This window comes from Erythrolamprus reginae, chromosome 1 (genome assembly GCF_031021105.1).
Source record: "Erythrolamprus reginae isolate rEryReg1 chromosome 1, rEryReg1.hap1, whole genome shotgun sequence".
NCBI lineage: Eukaryota > Metazoa > Chordata > Lepidosauria > Squamata > Dipsadidae > Erythrolamprus > Erythrolamprus reginae.
Window position 1 is genome coordinate 101,167,191 of NC_091950.1, and position 8,941 is coordinate 101,176,131.

Genomic DNA, 8,941 nt, shown 5'->3' on the forward strand with positions numbered 1-8,941 from the left:
CATTGGGTTTCCACATATATTTTACAGCCTTTCCTACCAGTTCAAAAATCATTCACTGTTCCTCCCAATTGAGAATCTTTCAAGTGTTTCAGCAACCGATTGACATGTGAGAATATACCATAATCTATCACTCTGTCCCCCTCTTTCTCAACATTTCATCGACTAAGCTTGAATGGAAATGGAGCTCTACACAGGAATAAGATTCTTTGAACTCAACATTTACACCCACAAACATACACCAAAAAACTCCAGTCATTTCTCTTACTGAGAATTAAATGTGTTACTGGTTTACTGACAGATTTTTTAAATAATTGTGTGATTACTAAACTAAGAGGAATGAAATGTAGGACAGAACAAACTAATGGCAATTGGAGGAAAATTGTTAAACGCAAGTAAAAAGCTACTTTTAGCAAACCACAAATTAGGACTTTTTGGCATTTTTAACATATCTGAAAAACACGGACTCAGAAACATGAATCAATATGTATTATATACTACCATAGGGGACTTTGGACTAGAATAGTAATTAACAAAAACAAAAGAACTGCAATACTGTATTTTCAAATGTGTTTTCCCTCAATATGACAGTGTGTTTGATAATAATAAGCATTTGGTCTTGTTGATAGAGGAAGCCGTAAAACAAAATACAGTGAGCTGGGATTCCAAATGCATTAAGGTTTATATCTGGCACTGCTCATGAATCAAGAAGTATTATGATACTTCTGTATCATAAACTGTCAAGGAATCCTTTTGAAATGTTACTTCTGCAAATGCCTTGGCTTTGCTTCTTCTGCACAATTTAGAAAATCAACTTTTTAGGTTGAAGTCCTATTATTTATTACAGGATCCAGTCTGGTCAGTCACTAGAACAAGAGGCTTAGTTTTTCAGGCTTTCAAACTCAAACTTCTTTCTACCAGAATGTATAGGGAGATGTTTCCTGGGGATGGGCTCCAGCATGAGTCCAAAACTTCAGAACACTAAACCTCCATTGATTGACCCAGATTGAATCCTAAATAATAATAAAAAATTGTTTGTTTGTTTGTTTGTTTGTTTGGTTGTTTGGTTGTTTGTTTGGTTGTTTGGTTGTTTGGTTGGTTGGTTGGTTGGTTGGTTGGTTGGTTGGTTGGTTCGTATGCCGCCCCTCTCAGAGGACTCAGGGTGGCTTACAACATATTAAAAAGACAATGAAAAAACATCTTGAATCCAATTAACTTAAAATTAACTAGTCTAAAAACCCATATTTATTTATAATCAATCGCTCCCATTCATAGAGCAACCATACATTTCATCCATTGGCCAGGGGGCAAGTAATTAATAGCCTAGTACTAACATTACCCAAGGACACATATATTGCCTTCATCCTATTATTTATTTTATCAATTTGTATGTCATCTAACACAAATAGTTGTCATTCAAAGTCAGACCAATCTCTTTGGGTTGTGTCACCTGCAAAGTCGTGAAATCAATCATAAACCAATCCATTGCACTCTAGGTTATTAGAAACTAATAACCTATTCTCCAACAACAATTTGATTTCAGGAAAAAATTATCCTGTAATCTGCAACTCTTACACTGCAAAAACATACAGACCACTGAACTTGATCAAAGTAAAATAATAGATGCACTTTACATAGACTCTTGTAAAGCCTTTGATTCAGTAGTACATGACAAATGCCTTCTGAAGCTAAAATCTTATGACATCTGTGGATCCATACATGATTGAATAATGATGTCCATGTCTAACAGACAATTAGTGGTCAAAATAGGAAGTGCCATATCAATTCCTGCTCCTGTCAACAGTGGTGTATCGCAAGGCAGTGTTTTAGAACCAACACTTCATACTCTACATAAATAATCTTTGTGATCACGTTTTAAGCAACTGTGTTTGCTTTGCTGATGATGTTAAACTATTTAACACCATCAACAATGTTGTTACCCTTCAAAAAGGTCTTGATCATGTAGCAGAATGGTCAAACAACTGGCAACTTCAAATCTCAACCTACAAATTCTCTGTGTTACACATTGGCAAAAAGAATCAGAATACAAAAATACAAACTTGGAGGAAATGAACTTGTAGATAACCTTCACTCTGTCAAAAACATTGGAGTATTCATATCCAATGATCTAAGTGCTAGAGACCACTGTAACAACATTGCCAAAAAGGCACTAAGAGTTGTTGATCTAATCTTATATAGCTTCTTCTCTGCCAATATTACACTGCTAACAAGAGTTTACAAACATTTGCTAGACCAATTTTGGAATACTCGTATAGCTCACCTGTCTTCACTACCTGACTCTGTGGTAACTTCATCAAACCCCCAAAACTTTAACTTTAGGCTGTCTACAATTAATTCTCTCCCCATTTCTAAGACGTCTGTAAGAGGTGTGCATAAGTGTACCACTGTGCCTACCGTCCCTATCCTACTGTCCTATTGTACTCTTTCATCATTACTTTTTTTACTTATGTTTATACAAACTACTACTATCCTATATATGTTTGACAAATAGATAGATAGTTAGATAGATAGATAGATGGATGGATGGATGGATGGATGGATGGATGGAGGGAGGGAGGGAGGGAGGGAGGGAGACAGACAGACAGACAGACAGACAGACAGACAGACAGACAGACTCAAGCACACATAATTATAAAATATGGTCATGGTGTGAAATGAATAATAATATTAATTTATTTAAATTGTAGTCAACCTAACTCTATACAACTCTGGCAGCTTATAACAATTAATTTTAAAAAATTACAATAAAATCAATGAAACATAAAATATAAAAATAAAAAATGCCAAGTGCAATGAAGCGAGGAATTTCACTATGTTTCCAAACAAAGACCAGGATAAAGAATGACTTGCCTTATTTATCCTGAACCAACTGCTGATAAGTTTCAGCACTCATACACATACAAAAATACACACACAAATACCTTAATTTCTCATTACATTCTCATGTAATGTTCTAATCATTACTGACTTTTTTTAAACAATTACATAAATAAAAACAGTTCTGCTTAGACTTTTGATAAACAAACCTATAGATAGCCCTAAAAAATGACCATATGCAGATTCACGTATTGTACAATTGCATATTGGGATAATTCCAAGTTTACCATGGCTACCATAAAACTTGAAGTTCCCCATGCAGAACCAAATCCAGGATTGCCAAACACACACATATTAAAGTACGAATAAGTGTTCATTTCCTACCAGATTACCTAAATTACTCAGCACATAATTGAAAAAAACCCATTACAGACAATTTTATATTGATTAATTTTTACGTTGTCCATGATGTTTAAGCTTTTTTTTATTCCACCTATTAGCCCAAGCAATGTCTATGGGCATACTTAATAATCCAGGTCATGGTTGTCTCAAAGGCAACTGGACTTTTCTGGGTTTATTTTTTCTCTTTGGAAACATTTTGTTTCTCATCTAATAGTTGGAACTGAAGACATTTCTTGGACGAGAAACAAAATGTTTTTTGTGGGGGGAGCATAAGAAAGTCCAGTTGCCTTTTGAAAAAAGCCCAAGAAATTTTATTTTTAATCTCTGGGGTCCAAATACTGAGTTAGCCTTTGGTTCCTGGAGGATAACAAAGAATGTTACCTTTTGCCTCTGGCCTCTGCTCTCTTTTACATTATTTAGGGGAGATGTTAGTATAGAAGCCAGCATGATGTTTCTTATGTGTTTCTATCATAGGAAGTTAATACAAACTGATGTACTTTACCAAGAAACTGCTGAGAACTACCCATCCGACTTGGTTACAAAGTGGATAATAAAATGGGCTCTTGAAGGAAACTGCACTGTTGCTACTGATTACATTTTCTCATTACAGTGTTCCCTTGCTTTTCGTGGGGGATGCGTTCTGAGACCGCCCGTGAAAGTCGAATTTCCGCGAAGTAGAGATGTGGAAGTAAATACACTATTTTTGGCTATGAACAGTATCACAAGCCTTCCCGTAACACTTTAAACCCCTAAACTGCAATTTTCCATTCCCTTAGCAACAATTCAGATTATTACTCACCATGTTTATTTATTAAAGTTTATTAAAACAAATATTTATTAAAGGCAGACAAAAGTTTGGCGATGAAATATGACGTCATCGGGTGGGAAAAACCGTGGTATAGGGAAAAAACCCGCGAAGTATTTTTTAATTAATATTTTTGAAAAACCGTGGTATAGACTTTTCGCGAAGTTCGAACCCGCAAAAATTGAGGGAACACTGTATATTAAAAATATCAGTAACAAGTCGTGTCTGTCATAAACAGCGCAGATAATAAAGCAAAGCATGCAGTTTATCAATGTATTTTGGTTTGTCTTAACAAGGGAGACAATAAGAGAGTTGGAAGAGATTTTGGAGGTTTTCTAGTCCTGCCTGCCTCACAAACAGGAGACCCAATACCAGTGATGGCAAACTTTTTTTTCCTCAGGTGCCAAAAAAGCATGCATGTGCACTATTACGCATGTGCGAGTGCCCAAACTCATAATTCAATACCTGGGAAGGCCGAAAACAGCTTCCCCTATTCCTGAAGGTCCTCTGGAGGCTGGAAGTGGCCTGTTTTCAACTTCTGGTGGGCCTAGTTGGCTCGTGTTTCACCCTCCTCAGGCTCTAAAGGCTTCTCTGGAGCCAGAGGAAGAGAAAAATGCCCTACTCCACCCCCAGAGGTTCTCTATAAGCCAAAAATATGCTCACAGAGTCTGTGCAATCCGAAAATCAGCTAGCCGTCCCACACATGCATGTTGGAGCTGAGCTAGGGCAACAGCTCGCATGCCAGCAGATATACCTGTGGGATCCATGCCATAGTTTCACCATCACTGCCTTATACCATTCCAGACAAATGGCTGTCCAGTTTCTTCTAAAAAGTCTGTACAGTACATCTCTACATCTTTTTAATAATATGGTGTCCAGAACTGGATGCAGTATTCTAAGTGTAGTATTACAAAGGCTTTATAAAACATTACTAATACTTCACATGAACTTGATGAACTAGAATCAGACCAAAGGACCATGAACATAATGCTGGTTTATGTATTTGCCTTTATTGCTTCTCCGGCAGGAACTGAAGAACACTTCTAGGCAGTTTGTGTCAAATTTGTACACTGTGTCCACCCCACCAACTTTAATTTTATATATGAAGGTCTTGGCATATTTGGGTTTCTTCCTGTGTGTGTGTGGGGGGGGGGGGCTTTTATGAGCAAAATAAACAAATAAACATTAATTTTTTCATTTCATTTTTCATTTGTTTATGATCAGGAATGTTCCAATTAGTAAACCAATGCAAAAGGTATTAAAAACATATAGCCCCTTCCTGGTACAGAGCTGAAAGGGGTCAGATCTGGTGGCCTAGAGGTTAATTCTCTGCCTTACAAGGCAGAAGCTGCCGGATCAAATCCCAATAAGGGTGTGGCTAGCTGATGAGGCCAGAACAATTGATTGAAAAGTTTTACATCATCGGCGAAGAGAACATCTAATGTGAACTTCATCTGATGTGATCTCCTTATTACAAGACCTATCACAAGACCTCACCTCAAGGGATCTCCCCATTACAAAACCTACTGACCACACAAAGCCCTTATAAACAACAACAAAATACCACTGACATTAACATCACCTTAGCTCCACTGAAAATGGCCTGGTAATGAAATAATTTGGAAACCAACCCACAAGCTTGGAGAACAAACCACAAACCTCAGATTCATTCTTACTTATCCTAAATAACTCATGCCTGCCCAATCAGGATGAAATAAATAAAGTTATTTTTCTTGACCATTAATGGAAACAATAATAGCTGAGACAATTCAAAACATCAGAGTTGATACTTGAACTAATGAATCTCAAGACTTATTGAAAAGCAGGAAGGTCTGAAAAATTAAGATCTGTTTTCCTCCCTTACAGTTTCAAATTTACGTCAAGAAACCTCATTGACTAGCATTAAGATTAGCATTAACACACACAATGACCCAAAAAAATGTGTGCAGGTATATCACACATATCATCATTTTGATGAAATCATATTATCAGTGAAGGGCTACCAATTTTTTTACTACCACGCTGTGGGCGTGGCTTATACAGGACGCTCTGCTTTTTCTTGCAACATCTTTCAGTGCAAATTGGGTGCTCTGGGGTGGAGCTCCATTTTCACTATCCCACTGCGTGTGTGTCCCCCGGTCCGGGCAGTAGCCTGCCCCTGCATATTAAGATATCAAGTGTACTTCTAACAGAGGTAGTGTTTTATTCCACTTCCTGTATATATGCCCCATTTAGGAAGTTATTGTACCAGCTCTTCATCAGTCTTTCAAAGATTCTGAGAGAAAGAAAGGACAAGGAAATGTGTTGCATAATCATCCTACCACCCGTTCAGGCTAGAATCTGAATAAACTATATTTACTTTTTTTAAAAAGGTTTCACGTACAATGCTTAACTTCAGATTGTGTCCCCTTGTTCTTGTGTTCACTTTCCTATTAAAAACACTTCCCTCCTGGACCTTATTTAACCCTTTAACATATTTAAATGTTTCAATCATGTCCCCCCTTTTCCTTCTGTCCTCCAGACTATACAGGCAGAAATAGATGTGTGGCTTCATATAGGTTTTTTATCTGATGTCCAGTTGTGTGGTTTGAGGGTGTTATTTTTTCCCCCTTTCCTTTTGTCGTTTCTTGGATGCAAAAGCCGATGAAATAATGGACCAGATGTGCTAGACTGCATAGCTTAACTAGCACAAATTGACCGGAACATTTATATTTCAAAATATAATTTTGTAATGTATGAAATTATCTAAGCTGGAATGTGGCTAGGGTAATAGCATGGTGTCTGCACCTGCAGAATGTTAGAATCCTCCCTATACCTAGCTAATAATTTCAGAGTTATCTTCACTGTTAGTCTCAACTCTTGTGTTAACAGATGTTAGTCCTTCCTACTGGAATTATGAATTCGTGTTATTCCTACTTTTTCTGCTTTCAGAGCTCATTCTCCTTGTTAATAAAATAATGGTAAGGCATATTCCTCATATTGGGGAAAAGATTAGAAGCAACGTGAGAAAATATTATTTTACTAAAAGAGTAGTAGATGCTTGGAACAAACTTTCAGCAGACGTTGTTGGTAAATCCACAGTAACTGAATTTAAACATGCCTGAGATAAACATCCATCCATCCTAAGAAAAAATACAGGAAATAGTATAAGGGCAGACTAAATGGACCATGACGTCATTTTCTGCCATCAATCTTCTATGTTTCTATATGTGTTCTTACTGTGTGGGTTAAAGCTCATGCTATTCCTGGAATCTCAGAGCCAAATTGTGCATACAAAATCCAACATCAAGGGCAACAAAGATCATCTACTAATATTTTTCCGCAGCAACATTATTGTCTGTTAAATAAAATTGTACTGGCTTAAAATCACATTGCACTCATATATTGCACTCGTTTGTATAGCATAGTTCACTTTGTTTACATCATTTCTGAGCTAGGTACTTGATGCTATTATCCTGTAGTATTGCCAATCCACACTTGGTAAAACAATTGGGAAATTTATGTACTTCCAGAGTTAGTAACATATCTTTCCTGAAAAAGTCAAAGTCCCATGATTGTAATCAGTTGCTATTGCTATCTGGTAAATCAAACCCTCTAGCAGATTCACATAATTATAACAATATTTGAGAGGAGCTATGGAAGTGTGTGGAGGAATATTAACAGAAACTGATTATGGACATTGTTCAATGTCTGTCTGTGTGTGTGTGTGTGTATGAGAGTGAATGCACGTGCAAGCACATGCACTTGGAAGCTTGTACAATGATATTCATCCATTATTTTTATTCATATGAATTTGTGAAATACAGTGTTCCCTCGATTTTCGCGGGTTTGAACTTCGCGAATAGCCTATACCACGGTTTTTCAAAAAATATCAATTAAAAAATGCTTCACGGTTTTTTTCCTATACCACGGTTTTCCCCACCCTATGACGTCATATGCCATTGCCAAACTAATAATGTTTGCAAATAAATAACAAAAAAAATAATTATTGTTAGTAAATAATTATGTTTATAAATATCAGGATCACTAAGTGTTTTATTCAATGGTGAGTACCAGTAATAATGGTGAGTAAATGGTTGTTAAGGGAATGGGAAATGGTAATTTAGGGGTTTAAAGTGTTAGGGGATGGCTTGTGATACTGTCCATAGCCAAAAATGGTGTATTTACTTCTGCATCTCTACTTCGTGGAAATTCAACTTTCGCAAGCGGTCTCGGAACACATCCCCCGTGGAAATCGAGGGAACACTATATATTCATTATTTCAAGAATTGTAAAAAGTATGATTGTATGATTATTAACAATCATTCCTACAATGATTTTATTTCAGTGCTCAAATAATAAAAGTTATGACTTAAGGCATTATTTGTAGAATTTAAAAAAATATTTTGGTTAAAACATTCAAATCAAGTCAGAAAAACTATGAGAAAATAGCACAAGGAACACTGCTTTTTTTTTTGTCCCACTGTCATCTGGATTTTCCTGTGAGAAGTAAATTTCAAATGATATGTAGGAGAAAGTGCTAAGAAAAAATGAATTAAGTCTGCAAATGTAGTTATGCATTTTGAACCAGATCTCATGACATTTTGAGGAGCCAAAGCCAGAACATCTTTTGCAATATCAAATAATGATACATGCCCTTACCTTGTTTCTCTGTGTGAAATTACTTGTGATTAGTTCCACACCGCAAAAGCTAGTTCAAAGCCAAACTGTTCAGTATTGGGATCTTGCCACACTGTATTTGCATCCCTTTAAACCAACTGGAACAGACACATTTCTGCATAAAGAAAATGGTGATGGTTTTATCCATGCAATACCCAGAAAACAAGACAATGCAATCAGTCTGGGGACAATGCACAAGAAGGAATATTTTTTGCTTCAAAATGCAAGAATTAAGGAAAG